The sequence below is a fragment of the Lissotriton helveticus genome, chromosome 2_2 (genome assembly GCF_964261635.1).
Source record: "Lissotriton helveticus chromosome 2_2, aLisHel1.1, whole genome shotgun sequence".
Taxonomy (NCBI): domain Eukaryota; kingdom Metazoa; phylum Chordata; class Amphibia; order Caudata; family Salamandridae; genus Lissotriton; species Lissotriton helveticus.
This window is the reverse complement of record NC_136060.1, coordinates 478406640-478425704: the sequence shown is the minus strand read 5'-3', so window position 1 is coordinate 478425704 and position 19065 is coordinate 478406640.

Genomic DNA, 19065 nt, shown 5'->3' with positions numbered 1-19065 from the left:
TTTTCAAAGGGAGTGTACCACTCTCCAGCATCTGGTAATTTAAATTCTAAAGGCACTCTCTTCTTTCCTTGTTTCTGCCACAGACTCAATTTTGCATACTGCCCTTGGACTGTCACATTCAGCTCAACATCCCCCTCTCGTACTGACCAAAAATCCAAAGCACGCTGTATAGCCTCCTTTGCTGAATCAAATACAAACTGTTGCTGCTCTTCCTATTCAAACTCATTTTACTTTTGTGTAACTTTGTACAAAGGGTCCAAAATCTGACTCAAGTGTTAAATATGCTGTCTTCAAAAAAGAAATAATCCAATATACCTCTGAACCACCCTCCTATTTCATGGCAAAGCAAATTCTTTAATCTTTTGTCTCACTTGCGGCACCGTCTCCCTGTGTCCCTGATGCCACTGGATACTCAAAAATATCACATTTTTAGAGGGTCCCTGTACCTTTGTGGGATTTATCTTCTACCCTTTACTGTGCAAGTATTCTACAATCCTGTCCAGTTGGATTGGCACTAGTTTTTGTGTCTCTCCCGGTATCATCACATCATCAATGTAATTGCGAAACTGCAACCCGTTAATAACCGATACCTCATTCCAGTGCTCCTCCACCAGCCGGTGACAGACGGTAGGACTATACAAATAGCTCATAGGAAGCCATTGAAATGTCAAATGCCTACCGTCCCAGTAGAAAGCAAATTGCTCTTGGTTTCGGGGGCTATTGGTATAGAGTAGAAAGCATTAGCAATATCAATAGTGGCATACCAGGGCCCGGTGTTTTTTTCTAATTTGTCAATTAAAGTAATACTATCTGAGACAGCAGCAGTCAGAGGAGGAGTGTGCTCATTCAATTCACGATAATCAACTGTCAGGTGCCAAATATTATCAGTTTTGCGCGCAGGCCACACTGGGTTATTCTAGTCAGTAGTGATTGGAATCACTACCCCTGCCTCTATCAAGTCTTGTATGGTCTCACTGATCTCCTAATGCCCTCCTGGAAGTCTATACTGTTTCCTATGAATTACCTTAGTAGCTTGGGGCACCTTCATTGGAGGAATCTTTAAATGACCCACTCTTGAAGAGGCAATTGAAATTGACCTTTTTGAACCAAACTGACAGCAACCGTTCTCGAAGTACACAGTCATTCCCTTCAAATTATTGATTCCAATAATATATTTGTAGAGGTGCACTATCAATACAGTATATTCTATTTTTTGTATTCTCCCTACTTTCATTTGGCACTTGGATTGCACACCTTGTGTTTTTTTTCTGTCCAAACCTGTAATGGTGAAATTCTATCTTTTAAAAATTTTTGGGTTTGCATATATCAAAGTGGCCTCCACTCCGTCATCTACTAGGGCCCGGGCCTTCTGATCATTACTATGTTTCCAATAAATTTTTATGTCAACATAAGGTCTATTATCCTTGCGAGCCCATCCCAGTATTAGAGCTTGACCTACTCCCTAATATGCTTTCAATCTCTCAAACTTCACCCAAGTCAAATCCGGGTACAAGCTGTCACAATCTCGGGGGAACTCCTGCTTTCACTCGGCCACTCACTGTCCAAGTCTTTCACCCTTCACCTTCAAATGGGTAGTTCTCTTTCTCTCTCGGTCTTTCCTCTTTCTTCACCTCTGACTTACTTGCTTCTTGTCTTATTTGCTCACATTCTTACTTCCTTCTTTCTTACCCAGCCCTTTCTTCTGAAACATCTCCCACAGACTCCAAGAGGCAGATGTAGGTAAATCTCATTTACCGATTCATAAATACAGAATTTTACCGATTCGGTATTTCTGAATCGGTAAATGAGATGTAGGTAAAAATTCGGTATTTTTTTTACCGAATCGGTAAGATTTGGTATTTACCGATTCGGTAAATACCGAATCGGTATTTGCTATTGAATCCTATGGGCCTTGAAGCCCATAGGATTCAATAGCAAATACCGATTCGGTATTTACCGAATCGGTAAAAATACCGAATTGCTAAGGGGGACAGGGTGTCACTTTGACACCCTGTTGCACCCCTGTAACTGGCGTTTGCGCCATGTGGCACACAGACATGCCCTTAGGGCATGTCTGTGTGCCACATGGCACAGGTGTACATGCACAGATATGCATGTACACAAGAATTCATAATTTACCATGCAATTGTATTGCATGGTAAATACCGAATTCTAAAGGCCCTGTAGCACTGTTAGAAGTGCTACCTACATCACAAAATACATTTTCGATATTTTTACCGAATGGTAAATTTACCGAATCGGTAAAATTTACAGAATCGGTAAATTTACCGATACTGTAATATAACCGATTCGGTAAAATTACCGAAAATGTCCGTTTTTTGTGGCCCTACATCTCCATAGACCTTTACCGGTCGGAAACGGCCGAAAAATCGGTATTTTCGGCCGATTCCGACCGGTAAAGGGCTACTTACATCTGGCCCTTGGTCTCTATCCCATCTATCTCCTCTTTCTTCACTCCATCCTTCAACAAGGCCATAAACATACCTTTCCGGGACACCCTATTGTTGTCTGTCTAGGTCTCGGACCGGGGCGGGTCTTTCAGTCTTCATCCAGTCCCCTAACTCTCCCAACTCACGGACTTCCTTAATCACCTGTGCTAATTTATTACTGATCTGGTAAATTAGAAGGTTCATCATTACCTGTTAGCAGGCTGGGTGAGCTGAATGAAATATTTGTTTTCACACTGATACTGTCAGCAGTCCATCCATTAACTCAAGTGCATTACCCAGGAAAATAGCAATTTTCATTACTTCTTCCTTAAGTCTCTGCATAGGATCTCTCAATGTAAACCAAGGTTTATCATTCACTGGCCAATCTGACTCTGTAGGATACTTGTGGTTGTACCCGGCATCTGATAATTTTAACAGGTTGATTTGATTGTCTAGTCTATAATTTCTAAACTGTACCTGTACAGTGGGGTCAGTGCTAAATGTACAAAACTATATTGCATTGCCATGATCTAACATCACCTCAGAGGCTCCCATGTCAAAGAGTCGCACCACCCACCTGAGCAAAGCCTCCCCGGGTCTATGTCAAAATCTATCTAGAATGTCAATAATCTCTTTCTGACCAAAATCCTCCATGGGGTCCATCGCAACCCCTGTGGATAATTTGGACCACACTGTATCTTTCATTGATATAAGGGCTCTGTATGGACAACCTTCTGATTTTCTCACTCACTCTGGCTCCTAGTTTGGCCACACTCTACCCCAGAATCTGAAAATTCTGATGTATCCCAGATGTTAGCATCTCATTCTTCTGGGTCCCTGTCTATTCACAATGGCTAAGTGAACTTTTCTCTTATTGACCTTCCGCCTCCTTTTCCTATATTTATATTGTGCAACGCATGCTGCTGCTCTCTCAGCCACAGTCAAGTAAGTTTTCAACTTATCTTGCAATAGCTTCTATTGACAGATTAGCATCGTGGAAGTTTTCTTGGCTTCCTCCAGCTACTTTTCTATTTGATTGTGTTCCTGTTGTAATTGCACACATTTTTCATTCATTTTGTGATAAGCACTTAAGAGTATCCAGCCTGTTCGCCCTAACGTGCTAAGCTCTTTCCCTTTCTAAATTGGCACTTTCGGCAGACATGCCAGTATTTGTACTGGCTCAGCATCAGCTATACATGCATTCCAGTTTTCACTTAGCCCAGCACGAAATCACTGGTGCGCAAGCATACCGTAGGGAGCTACTTCCTAATTGAGGGAACATCCATTCGATTTTCGCATAGATGAAGAGGGAGGCGTCTCGGTGAAGCACGCGTCGGACCGTAAACAAATTAGGTTCAGGCTTGCAACCTAATTTGTTTACGGTCCGACGTGCAGCGAACTCCAAGAACTTGATACTGTGTTGAATAAACGAAATAACTTCAACTAAAAACACGAGCAATCCTGTTACAAGAAATTAATTTCTTTGTCCCGTGTCGTCAAAATCAACGAAAATCCTGTGGATTCGCTGATACCCTTATATGAATAGATAAAGGAGGTATCTCTTTGATTAAAAAGGGTCATCTACTGTATGTAGAAATTTCTTGTCCTGATGATGGTCTTATGAAAAATCCCTACAAGACCGAAACGTCGACTTACTAGTCCAATTCTGTGTGTAACCCATTGTACAATTTTTGATTTTCTTCTTTTCAGTTGAAATCATCATTTTACTTTGTGTCTAACAGTCTGGACTGCTTGTTTAGATATATCAAAGGAAGAAATAATTGACACCTTGTATATCTAATTAATACTTTTGTATGTACCCTATTTTATGAAAATGTTTTTTTTACAAAAATCTATACATTTTGTCTTGAAAACAAATAATAATCTTCAGACAATATAAAATCCTGGTTTCTTGCATTTATTTACGGTGTTAGTGTGGTAACATTGTATATATAGATCCTATGTGACAATTTGTCTAAAATCATCACAGCTACTGTCCAAAGAGCAGTTTTTATGATTCCTGATTTCTCTAACAGGATCTATACACGCTGATAATTAACTACAGAATAAAATCCCTTGCTGGCCCATTTTTATATAACAAGTATTGCCCGAGCCCGCGAGGGTATATTGGGTTGCTCACCCTCAAACTTTATCCAATGAAGTTCTGGCACTGTTTGGAAAAAAGCTGCATGCATGCAGAGGATATGCTGCAGGGCAGCATGATAAACACACAGAGTTGATGGATCGAATGAAGAACAAATCAAAGCATTCACCAACAAGCCAAGAGATCTGGGTTAAATCCATCATTCTTTTGCTCACCATGCCACCCAGTTTAGACCTGGCCATATGCAAATCAGTCTTAGCCCTGTGCATCATGGGAACTGTTCAGCCCAAACTGCCAGGCCCTGGACTGGAAACAAGCATCCTAAGACGGGTTTTGGGGTTTCACCCGTCATCAGCCAGAATAGCTTGAATTCAGTGGCACAGTGAGCCCGGGACCCATTTCTGGGCATACGCGGCGCACTTAGGACGAGAAAGCAAAAGAAACACAGTTGATGGACGGAATGCAGAACAAATCAAAACATTCACCCCAGTCATGAGATCTGGGTTAAATCCATCATTCTTTTGCTCACTATGCCACCCCAGTTTAGACCTGGCCATGTGCAAATCAGTCTTGACCCTGTACCTCATGGGAACAGTCCAGCCCGAACTGCCAAGCCAGGTCCTACATGGAGCGGAAACAAGCATCCCGTGTCCGGGGTTTAACCCCTCATCAGCCATGATAGCTTGAATCCAGTGGCACAGTGAGCCCGGGATCCACATCTGGGCATACCCGGCGCACTTAGGATGAGAAAGCAAAATACACACACTTGATGGGCGGAATGCAGAACAAATCAAAACATTCACCCCCAATCAAGAGCTCTGGGTTAAATCCATCATTCTTTTCCTCACTATGCCACCCCAGTTTAGACCTGGGCAGCATTCTGGCAACAAACTAGGATTCCTGGCAGGTCACAACATTTTGCTGATCCCAAAGAGATGGCAGCCATCTTGGTTTATCAAGTATACCTTTCTCTGTACCCTTTCCTGGGACATTGTGCTACAATAGTGCTGTAGCCTGGACCTCAAAACATGGATTCCGGATTTCCTCACTTGCTGCTCTTCAGAGCATTGTTTGGACTGGACTCCTGGATTACAGAGAAGTATATTGGAGTCATGTTGTTGATGAAAATAAACTCTCAACTATTCTCTTGAGCATTTATTGAACTATTTGGACTGGATTTGTTAACTAGGTTACCCTGTGATGTAACAGGGAGAACACTTCAATTGGAATTTTGCTTATGTAAAGCCATGTATAAGGTCGTAGAGTTTCGTTGAGCTCATACTATTGTCAAAAAGAAAAATCAACAAGTTATTATTGGTATTGGGTATTTTGCGCATCTTAAGAGGTCAAGTAGATAATATAATTCATTCTTCACCAAAGAGCGTGTAGTGATGAAGACTGAAGTATTTATCCTAAATGCAAGGAGAAGTACTAAAGCAAATGTATACTTGAGATATATATTTTTTGTATGTTTTCATTTATATATTTTTTTAGTTTCATTTTCAGCAATTACCCATCACACATTGAATACAGAGAGTTAGTTACACAGAGATAGTTCTCAGATACATTAACATTTGCAGTCACACTTAGTTATCTGAAATGCCCATAGCTGAGTGTCTATCATGATGCTCGTCACTCAGCGGGATGGGGTCAGTAGCTCTCAATGACCCCATTCCACTCTGTGACGGAGTTAGGACTGCTGAGGCCAGCATGACTCGCGGGTGAGGGTTAGGGGAGGGGTCACGCAGGTGAAGGCGGGACAGGTATAATTAAATCATAAAAAACGTACCTTCCTGGGTCCCACGCCACCTCAGCTCCTGGCCGGGTCCTGAGTTTTCCCGAGGTATCCTGAACAGGAAGCAGACACAGGCAGCCTCCCTCCCCTAGGCCAATCACAATACTGCAATGGCAGCGTTGTCATTGGTCAGGATGGTGCCCAGCCTGGCGCCTGTGAGAAGGCATTTTCTCTATGTTGGCTGCATGCAGCCTAAATAGATAAAAGGGAGAGTGCGCATGACTGGTTTGGCCACCCCCAAAGGGCTGACCAAAGAGTCAGGGCCCACAGCATTGAGCAAGCCACGCCTCCTCTGCGTTCAAGCAGACCTGCTATGGTCAGCTTTGCAGTTGTTCTGGTTGTTCTCCTTTCCTCTCCTCGTGCTCCCTCCCCATTGGTCACCCTCCTGTGTGAATTCTACTGCAGGTAAGTTATTAGCAAGAGCCATTTGTATGCCATCTTTCATGAATCGGTTGACCCGTTCTACTTGACCATTTGACCTAGGGGAGTACAATGGCGTCTTTTCTTGCACAATTTGTTTTTTCTTCAAAAACGAAACCATCATTTCTGACGTAAGTTGTTTTCCGTTATCTGAAAGCAGGATTTGAGGCAAACCTTCTACAGAAAAAAGATGTTCTAAAAATGTAATGACACTTTTAGACTCTATGTTTGAAACAAATTTGAAATAGATCCATTTGCTGTAATAGTCGCACACAACAATTAAAAATTTAAGGGCATATTCTAAGGCATGAAAAGGGCCCGAGAAATCTATGGCTATTTTACTCCAAGAAGAATTAGGTACGTCACCTAACTGTAACTCCTGTACTCTGGGCTTCCAATGTTTATCGGACTTCAAACATGTGGTGCACCTTTCAACATACGAATTTACTTCTGAGTCCAAACCTGGCCCCCAATAGTACTGTTTTAAAGCTTTCTTGGTCAACGTAGAACCAAGATGAGATTCGTGAGCTTTTTCCATGAGAAAACGTCTTACCTTGGGTGGTGGTACCAACAGTTCACCTCTTAACACAAATTCATTTTCTATGCTCAACTCATCAGCTACTTGTGGGTAAGTTCTCAGATCTGCACATAAATTCCTTACTGGGGGCCATTTACTGGAAATAAATAATTTGACTTTGCTTAAAACAGGATCTTCATTTAGCTGTGACACCCATTCAGATTCTTCACATATACTAGCGAATTGGCTACTACTATTAACAAAAGAAACCACACATTCTGTTTCATCATATTCTTTTGAATCATCACTATTCAGAGGAAGGCGTGATAGAAATTCAGCTCTTACATTACATTTCACTGAAATATGTTTGATTGTAAAATTATACTCTTGCAATTACTGCGCTAACTCTGACACTGCGGGGACACTCTGTTTGTTTGCCTTCCCTCGCCTCCTACCTCCGACCTTCTCTCCTCGCCGCTCCCGCTGTGCGGAAGCCGCTTCGTGGGAGGACCATCCCACCAACGCTGCCAGCTGCTTGCTCAACCGAGCCCGTGGATCATCAGTGGTGTAGAGAGGCTGCGGGGGAGTAGCGCGGCAGGGACTCACTTTCCAAGGAGTCCCTGCCTGACCAAGCAACATCGGGTCAGAGCCCCCTGCGTGCCCCACCCACACACGCCCTACCGTCTATATTACCAGGAGCGAAACCGCCTTGCGGGACGCGCGGCGGGACGCTCGGGGCTAAGCCCGGGCAAAGGGCGGGCCATCTGTGGCCGTCCGTGGACTACCGAGGACTGGACGGACCCACCCTCTAACTTTTACTCCTCTACAACAAGTAGGATTTTCTCGAGATGTATTATAATGTTATTTCATAATCAATTCGCAGCATACATTGACTCTCGTTCTGCTTAGCTGTTAACAAACATCTTATTCTACCTCCCGCAATAAGCACATAATCCCTAAAAACATGTCTACAAGGGGCAGCAGGAGCAAGACTGCCGCCGGGGCGGCTACACTGATAGGTCCACTAGATAGCTTCATTACACGTACTACTGATGCTATAGATCTTAGCATCTCATTATTACAACGAAGGGTATCCCGGGAGTTGGAATTTGCGAAACGCTCTTCTTTGGGAAGCATTAAATCAGCCAGAACTCCAGGCTATGTGGATACCCTGAGAGTGGAAGACACCAACGACATTGTAGACGTACCTCACATTTTACCGAATGAGGTAAATTTATCAGTATCGGACACAAGTACTTATTGTGAGCTGGACAGTGATTTAGAAAGATCTCCCCTTCTTAATGTGGCTTTGACTCCTGAACTAGTAGAGGTCACTAACGAGAATGTTTCGGGGGACACACAGGGGGGGGCAATTTCAAAAACAGCTTTATCTTCTATTCAACCTTTGCCACCGACTCGTAAGAAATGTAAACGCCCGAGAGGGAAAAAAGGTAAAGCCACGTTGGCTGACGTACATCAACAATACGAGTCTCGTAATATAAATATCAGTCACGCATCCAGAGATAAGCTTGATAACAATATAGACTGTGATCACCTGATCGAGCGAATCGGGGATCTTCTGAGCATATACTTATCACCAGTTGAAACCAGGCTCGCTCGATTAGAGAAGAGAATCGAAGAACTGGTATCTTTAAATAAAAACATTCCCCCCGCCCCTCCCCTTAACGTGGCTGGAGCACAAAAAGTAAAATCCAATGATAACAAAATAGTGTTGCCTCAACCAAAAGCTACAACTGGTGGAGTTGCTGAGACAATACAAAAGAAAATAGCTAATAAACCAACTCCAGCAATCCACCCTGCACCAGCAATAAGCCTTCCCTCAATGACCAGCAGTACTCACCCTAGAAAACCTCAAATTGTTTCGAAACACGCGTCGCAAACTCCCATTCGAACTAGTAACATGACGGCAACAACACTCCATTCTAAGATTCCCTCCGAATTTCCTTATAAAGCTAAGCAAATTCCTCCATGTATCACCTTACCGCCAGAATGTGGAGCCTCAGTACTTGTGTTAGTTAATGTACCTATACTTAACCAAGAACAGTCAGAAACTGTTCGATCACTAAAAAACTAAATCCTTTACTGGCTTTCGTCAAATTGTAACTTTCCAACGGAATGTGCGGGGGAGATTACCCATGTACAGAGAGTGGGATGGATAGGCCCCTTACGAAAAAAAATTGAGGGCGACTGTGTAACACTTAACTTCAGAAACCCTCAATGGGCAGAGAAGACTCTTGCCAATGCCCCCCCACCCTCTACATGGGAATTCAACACTACCCTGCTTCCCCTGGGTTACTTTTATAGGCACTTTCTCCCATCAAATTCAAGCATACCGCCCAACCCTAAGATTCCTTCCTATGATAGGCATTTTTTCCCAGATATGAAGACCCCCTTTTCTCAACAAAATTCCTATTTTGCTTACCCCACAGGATCAGCACAATGGCACCAGAGTCAAACTCGCTTGCTTCCACCGATTCGTCCCTATCTCTCTAATACCCTTCACCAGGATTATGGGGATAATCGATGGTTCCAAGCTGCTCAGCTGCCAACCACCTCTTATAATATTCCTACTTACAATAGATATAATGCATTTTCCACTTTAGACAACAATGATTGACTTATAACTCAAATAACCAACTGGGAAGATGCACTTACCTTAGAATCAGAGGAGAACTCACAACCTGGGGGTATATCTATGTCAGTCTCATCGGGGCCCTCTGAAAAAGAGGACGTTTTGAATACACCATCTGCTCCTATTAGCTTTGACACATTGAGTCATGCAGATAACTTACTTACTGTCATAGACCCAAGTCACAGTAGGTCAAAACTACATTTTACATTTTGGAATATTGCTGGCTTAGCACATAAATATAGCAATCCCAACTTTTTGATCCAACTTGATTCAAGTGCTATTATCTGTCTCCAGGAGACTTGGGCCATCACGCCCATACACATAGCGGGTTTTAAACATTTTGGTCCCCCGCAACGAAATCTCGCTCGGGCAGAAATAGTGGCGGTCTCGCCACTTATATTCTAAATGTTATGTTATGTTATTGTCATTTTTAATGCGCACAGATGCTCCAGCGAAGGAGCGTCCTGGCGAAGGGAAAGGTGGACATAACACAACACTAAAACCAGAAGCAAAAGGAGAAAACAGGAAATTTTAGAACAAGAAGGTTTTCAGAGCCCTACGAAATGTTAATAAATCATCTAATAGGTGGATTTCTAAGGGAAGAGCATTCCAGAGAGTCGCGGCTCTCACTCGAAAGGAGCGTCAGCCCATCCGGCTGAGTCTAAACCGTGGGACAACCACGAGGGATTGACCAAGAGATCTGAGTGGGCGAGTTGGAACATAGGGAGATACCAGATTATTAAGTATCTCTGGTGCCGACTTTTGTAGAATTTTAAAAGCCAGGCTGAGAGCCTTAAAATGGATTCTACTTTTAATCGGTAGCCAGTGCAAGGACCGAAGAGTATTAGAGGTAGGACAGGTCCGAGGCAAACCGACCACCGCCCTTGCCTCTGCATTCTGTACCCGTTGTAAACGAAGAATCTCAGCTTGGTTTGCTCCAAGAAGGAGAGAACTAGCGTAGTCCAACCGGGAAATAATCATCGCTTGGATGACCAGCTGTCTTGTCGGGGCATCAAAAAATTTGAGCACCGGTCTTAACCCGCGTAGTACACCAAAGCAGCCTGCCGCCACTCTCTTGGTATGGGTCGTAAAGCTTAGTGTGTGGTCAAGCCACACTCCCAAATTCCTGAGTTCCAAGACTGGTATAGGGGCCGGCCCCAGCTCAGGCGGCCACCAGCTGTCCCCCCAACGGTCCGCATCTCTTCCAACGATCATCACCTCCGTTATTTTCGAGTTCAGCTGGAGACAGTTGGTATTCATCCGGCTGGCCACCTCTCTCAGCCCGTTTCGGAACCTGGGGGCATCCTGCTCGGCATCCCCGCTGATCGTAACCGCTAGCTGAGTGTCGTCGGCATAAGAGACCATGGTTAGGCCCCATTGCCTGGCGACCTCAGCCAGCGGCTGCACGTACAGATTGAAAAGCGTGGGACTCAGCGAGGAGCCCTGGGGAACCCCCAGGTCCAAAGGATGGTACTTGGACTGAAAAGGAGGGGTGGCAACGCAGAAGGAGCGATCACTGAGGAAGGAGCGGAACCATTGCAGAGCAGAGCCACAGATGCCAATGTCCTCTAAGCGGTGTAGAAGGATGCGATGGGACACGGTGTCAAAGGCAGCGCTAAGATCTAATAGAATAAGCGCTGCCGTTTGACCTGCATCCAACACAATCCGCAGATGTTCAACCATTGCTAGAAGGGCCGTCTCCGTGCTGTGGCCAGCACGGAACTCATTCTGCATGGGGTCGAGGACATTGGCCCGGGTCATATGCTCCGCGAGGGCCTGATTGACATGGGCCTCCATGACTTTGGCCGGCCAGGGAAGCAAAGAGATAGGGTGGTAGTTTTCTGGTTTTAAGGGATCCAAAGATGGTTTTTTTAGGATCGGGGAAACCACCGCTTGCTTCCACTTGGCAGGAACGAGGCCTGAGGTCAGGGAGAGATTAATCAATGAGCACACTATCGTGCGCCCCTGGAAAGCAGGATCCCTGAAAAGGGCAGATCTTAGCGGGTCTGCAGGCAAACCAGATTTGACTCGCTGTGCCCACTTGGCAAACTCATCACCAGAAAGAGTGGGGAGAGAGTGCAGCGACGGACAACTACTGAAGCCCCTCAAGGGGATCACGGGCAGCGTCGTACTTGGAAACGACTGGTAGATGTTTTTAACTTTGTCCAAGAAAAAAGCGGCTAAGGTTTCACAGTGGGAGATGGAACTATCCACTTGTGGGGCAGCTCTCTTTGCCATCAGATCTTTAATAGTTTAAAAGATGGTCTTAGATGGATTGAGGCTGCTACGAAATTCTGCCGCATAGAACGCCGCCCGGGTTCTGCATATGGCTCGGTGGTAGAGCTTGACAGAAGCCGAGTACGCAGTTTTTTTAACGGCGTCATACGTCTTGCGCCACTCCCTCTCTGCCCGTCTACAGGAGGCCTTCAAAGCGCGGAGAGCGCTGTTATACCAAGGGCTCGCCTGCCGGGGACTGGATTTGCTGGAGATGATAGGTACCAGGGCGTCAAGCGCCTTAGTAATCCAGTTACAAAACAGGTCATAGCCCGAGGTAGCGTTAAGCAAGGGGCCTAATGGCTCATCAGCCATGATGTAATGAAGGTCCTCTAGCCTAAGCTTGTTCCAGTGGCGCCGAGGGATCCACTTAGAAGGTGGAATAGTGGGGGCTACAGGAAGGGGTAGCCAGACGGACACCAGAAAGTGGTCAGTCCATGCCACGGGAGAAACAGCCACGATTTGAACATCCGTTAAGTTGGTGAAAAACGGGTCCAAAGTGTGGCCAGCCAGATGAGTAGGTTGGGAGACCAGTTGAGTCAACTGCAGGGCCTCTAAATCGGCCAGAAAACCACTGACGGCCATAGACTCTAGCCTGTCAAAGTGGAGGTTAAGGTCACCTAGGATAGAAAAGTTAGCGCAACCACTAGCCAGCGTGCTCACCGCCTCCGGAAAGGCGCCCCTAAAAGCAACATCGCTGCCTGGGGGGCGATAAACGACCATCCCCGACAGCGAGAACTGGGGATTGATGGTGATCTTAAACAGCGCGCTTTCGCATCCAGCAATCTGCAAAGCTGTCCAGGTGCACGCAAAAGTGGATTTGATAACTAAGGCGACTCCTCCACCTCTAGACGGCGATTACATGTAAAAAAAGAATAACCGGAAGGACAGGCTAGATTAATTATGGCATCGTCGGTGTCCTGAAGCCAAGTTTCGGTAATGACAAACAGGTCTGGTTGCTCATCCGTGATTAGGTCTGCAATGGACAGGTGGTGTTTTACCAGAGACCTGGTATTGAGATTTAGGATTCGTAGACCATGCACCAAACCTCTTTTTACCGGGGGCACGCCAAAGTGTGCTCGAGGAGCAGAGGGGGTGTCAGAGTCACGAATACTTACTGGCAGGTCCAGCGACCACCTCTTACAGGCACACTGATAAGGGCCACACAACGGGTGGTACGGTGCCAGAGAGCACAGGGGAAGAGAATCCCCAATTGCCCGGAGCGAACCACTGGAATATACGAGCATCCTACCACTCAGAGGGTAATGCCAAGAGAGACCCGCGACGCCCCGCGCGTCCTTAGCGCGGACGGGCGCAGACGGGCAGACTCTGGCTTGACTCCGGCGCGAGTCAGGCGCTACCACTGCGCGTCACCGCTGCGCGAGCAGTGTGAGCTTTAAGTTCCAGCTCACCTGGACTCCTGGAAAGCGCTAGAGCGCTCAGGCAAATGGCGCGGTCAGGCAAAGACCACCCCCAAGATGGCGGCCAAGCGCCACGAGAAGGCAGCACAAAGAACACCAAACTCCGCGCTAAACGCGGTGAGGGCACAGATTAGAGTGCAGGTATGTGGGCACACCAATTATATTGTTAAAATCAGGGGAAAACGAAATAATGGTAACAAAAATAAAAAGCGGTATTTTAAAATTGTAGTAAGCGCTGCACGCTTAAGTAGCCACCAGCATAGCGCGCATGAGGCACCTTTCCCAAGGCCGAGCAACGGAAGTGCTCGCCTTAAGTACCAGCTCACCTGGACTCCTGGAAAGCGCTAGAGCGCTCAGGCAAATGGCGCGGTCAGGCAAAGACCACCCCCAAGATGGCGGCCAAGCGCCACGAGAAGGCAGCACAAAGAACACCAAACTCCGCGCTAAACGCGGTGAGGGCACAGATTAGAGTGCAGGTATGTGGGCACACCAATTATATTGTTAAAATCAGGGGAAAACGAAATAATGGTAACAAAAATAAAAAGCGGTATTTTAAAATTGTAGTAAGCGCTGCACGCTTAAGTAGCCACCATAATAGCGCGCATGAGGCACCTTTTCCAAAATACCATACAAATGGAGGATATTGTACCCCTAATAATAAAAGATAATTTCCAAATCATAATTTTAAAAAGGAGAAAACAAGAAGTCTATATAATAGTTAACTTTTATAACAATCTGCCGCAAATTAATTTGTTAACTACTCTTACTGAGATTGCAGCAGTATTACAAGGACAAACTATAAAATATGCAAAAAATTCATGCATAATAATTTGGGGGGGAGATTTTAATCTCCATTTATGTAGGAACAGCAATAATAGCAAATGTGGGATCACTGATGAGGAGGATAACGGTATAACTCATTTTACACACTCCATTAAAGGTGAGAAAATGAATGAGGTCATGGCCGAACTAGAGCTAGGCTTCTTAAACGAAAAAAAAAATCCTCCTGCTCCCTTTATGCCAACTTTCAATGGAAGAGGCCTAACAAGTCTGATAGATTATATACTAATTTCACCCCCGAACGGGATAGATATCGAACTGTTTGAAGTGGCAAAAAATCCATTGAGTGATCATTTTCCAATTGTTATATCCCTTGTGGAAAATAGATCTCATAAACCCACTAATGTTATGGCCGTTTTAGCCCAACAAGAACTTGCAGTTGGCTCACAGAATGGCTATACTTTAAAATGGGGGAAAATCGACAAGAAAGCCACAACTAATAAAATAGTCAATCAATGTTGTGCCGAAATTACGAACTGCCTTGACCCTAATCTACAGCCAAAGGAGGTCATAAACAGTTTTAATGCCGTTCTAAAAAATATACACAAAGAGCTAACTAGGACTTGTAAGCAAAAGTCCGAAACAGACCAAAATAATAGTTGGTTCAATTCGGCATGTACAAAGGCACATACAAGATTAAAACAGGCCTTGAATAAGGATAATAGGGACAGAGCCGCGGTTGGCAGATTAAGGAAAGAGTATGCTGTAGTGATTAGGTTAAGAAAACAAGAATTAAAAGCCGATTTATGGAACCGCCTCAGCAAAAGTACAGAGTTGAAGGATAGCGCAATGTTTTGGCACATAATAAGGTCACCGTTTTTAGCAAATAAAAATGAAACACCCTCCATCGACGTCGCTATAAGCGAAGATGAATGGGTGACTTATTTTTCGAAAGTTTTTAGCAAAGACATCTCGGTAGTTACTGACTGCCCAGTCCCTCTAACACAGGTCATATACCCAATAAATTTACAATTTTCCCATGAGGAGGTCCAACTGGCATTAAAAAATTCAAAAACTGGAAAAGCCCCAGGGCCAGATGGGGTGCCAGCTGATGTTTTTAAACACCTACCAGACCTCTGGTCCCCCATATTGACCAATGTCTTAAATGCCACATTAAAGGTAGGGCTACTAGATTCCTGGAAGTCATCGATATTGGTCCCAATTTATAAGAAAGGGGATCGAAACACCCCGTCCTGTTACAGACCTATCTCCCTCCTGGACTCGCTTGGGGAGATGGCAGGGCGGATCTTTCTCAATCGACTCCAGGAGTGGGCAACCGACCAAGGAGTAATATCAGATATACAATATGGCTTTCGGGAAGGATTAGGAACAGTGGACCAAGCACTTAATCTTTCCCTCCTAGCGGGTAAATACATGGAGGCTAAGGGGTCCACACTTTACATGGTCTACGTCGACCTATCAGCGGCGTTTGACTGTGTCACACACTCAGCATTATGGAACATAGTGCTGAAAATGGGCGTTGACCCAGCGATTGTTGATTTTCTCCGTGAAATGTATACAGGAACCACAGGTAGGGTAAGATTCGGGACCAAGGGGGAACTTACTGGAAGCTTTAAGGTGGAAAAGGGGGTCAGACAGGGTTGCGTGCTGGCCCCCTTTTTATTTACTGTCTACACTAACGGACTGGAGGCAGCTATGCTTCATGGCAGTAAAGATTTACCTATAATAGCTCGTCGCCAGATACCCGCATTGCTATATGCCGATGATGCCGTTATTTTAGCAAGAACCCCAAACGAGCTCCAATGTACATTAGATAGATACTGTGCGTTTATGGCCACTTTGAATCTGAAATTAAACGTTAAGAAAACTTACTCCATGCAGGCCGGCAAGGGGCGTGGGAAACATAGAAGGTTGTTTGTAAAAGGTGAACCACTAGATCGAACAACAACCTACCCATACCTGGGGGTAGTAATAGATGAGAAATTTAAGTGGAACCCAGCTGTCAATGCCAGGAAATTGACTTTCCTTAGGGAAACTGTTTCATTAAAAGCATTTTCACAAAGGTTGGGCCAACGTCCAATACAAGAAATGATAAAAATATATAACACAAAATGCATATCTACGGCAATATACGGGGCGGGAATATGGGGTTTTGTAAATGTGGATGCTATTCAAAAGATTGAGAACTCCTTTTTAAGATACTTACTTGCGGTCCCAAGGAGTAGCTCCTCATATGCATGTCACACAGAATTGGGACTAGACTACATAACAGACATCATAAAACTACAACCAGTAATGCTGTGGCGTAGAATATGGGTTACAGATCAATGCCACCTAACGAGATCCATCATTGAAGACATTTTGAGCCTTGACCAATGTAAAAAAATTAAATGGCTAGCCTTTGTCAAAGCAACATTAGAGGATTTGGGCTATAAAAAATACTTTGACTACCCGTCCAGGATAAATGAAATTTCTAAGACGGATCTAAAAAAGGAATGTCTTGCACATCTGAGACAACTACGCTTAGTAACAGAGATTCACAAACAATCTGTACAACAAGCTATACTAGTGCAGACTGTCTTTGCAACGGAACCTTATTTGTCTTTTAATCTAACCCAATTTGAAAAAAAGCTGCTAACTCGTTTAAGGTTTGATATGTTTCATTTGCTAGTTTCTTTTCCTATTCAAAATGATTGGGTGTCAACACGGGCATGCTGTCCGTGTGATATGGTATCTACACAATCAACAATACACACCATTTTATTTTGTAAATTTTTTGTACAACCCCGTAGTCGCTGGATACTCCCCATCTTAAAATTCTGGGGGCTACGCCAATGCCGTCCTGCATTCTTGGCACTCCAATATTTAGAAAATGAAAATAATGCCAAAGCGATTGTACGTTTTCTTAAATGTTGTATCCAACATCGTCGCAACCTTTGAATTTTCCTGTCCAGGAGCAGGAAAAAGAAGGTGTACAAATCTTTAGGTTCTCGGATGTATGATATATTAGACGTCATATCCTGTTGTTTCTTAACTGAGATGTTTTTCTTAAATTAATTCTTCTTTTAAAGTGTTTTTATCATTTTAAAACTGTGATTTTATTATATGATTAACTTTGTAAATCATATTTTATGAACTTTTATGGTGTCCCTAACAAATGAACTACGGAATAAAGTATTTTTTGAATTGAATACTCTTGCAATTTTGATAAAATTCTAATTAATCTCGAAGAAATTTTACCATTCCCTCTACCGCATCCATCCATAAGAAACGTAAGGGGTTTATGATCTGTAACCAACTCGAAGCTTTTGCCCCATAGGTATATTTTAAGTTTCTCCACAGCCCATACACAGGCTAGGGCCTCCCTTTCTATAGTGATATCGTTTACTTCCGATTCCTGCAATCGTCTAGAAATAAAAGCTATGGTATGCACTTCATTGTCAACTTTTTGTGTGAAAACAGCTCCAATAGAGCTTGCATCTACGGTGACAATGTTGACTCCTTCTGGATCGTATGGTTTCAAAGTAGGTGCATTTTTGATAACCTTAAATGAATTATCTTGATCTTCTGACCAAATGAATTTTTCTCCTTTGCGTAACAATAAACGTAAAGGTTCAACTTTACCTGAGTAATTCTCAACAAAACGTGAGTAATACTCACTCAGTCCAAGAAAAGACCTAAGAGCGTCTTTATCAACAGGTTTGGGGGCATCTGTTATAGCTTTAACTAAATCAAGCTTGGGTTTGATACCAATGTTGCTTAATACATGACCCAAATACTCAACTTCGGTCTGTAAAAATGTACACTTGTTTTTAGCAACCGTCATCCCTCTCTCATTCAACTTGTTAAGAACTGTATCCAAGATTTCATTATGTTCCTTGACAGTTTTCCCATGTATAAGAATGTCATCTTGGAACTTCTGTACAACATTAACTCCTTTCAAAATCACTTCCATCAACTTCTGAAAAACACTGGCTGAAGAAGCCAACCCAAAAGGGAGTCTTTTAAATCTGTACGCACCTAATGGTGTGATAAATGTAGTCAACTCTCTTGAATCTTCTGAGAGCTGCACCTGGTGATATGCAGACTTGAGGTCCACAAGGGAAAAATACTTTGATCCATTTGTGGCTGCCAAAATCTCCTGAATTTTTGGGCAGCGGAAAACCATCCACAACAATATTTTTATTTAATGACCTCAAATCTGCGCATAAGCGGATCTCGCTGTTCTTTTTTTTTTATTAAAACAATAGCCGAAATCCATTCTGAAGACCTCTTCTTCTATCAACTTGTTAAGAAGTACTTGCAAATCCGATTTAAATGATAAAGGAATTGACCTTACCTTGTGCTTAATTGGTATAGCCCCTTTCTTCAGCTTTATAGCATGTTCAAATCCATTAACACAACCAATTCTATTTTCAAATAGAGACTCATACTTGTTAAAAATTTCTTCAAGACCATCAGAATAAGTAGGACTTACAGAAGAAAAAGACATCTGAACAAAATTTCATCCAACACAATTGGATTGTCTGCGCCCGGTTTAAGAATAATCCCCGACTTAGCTAAATCTTTCCACCCTACTATGTCTTTACCATTCTCAGCTACATAGACTTAAGTGGAAATCTTTCTTCCT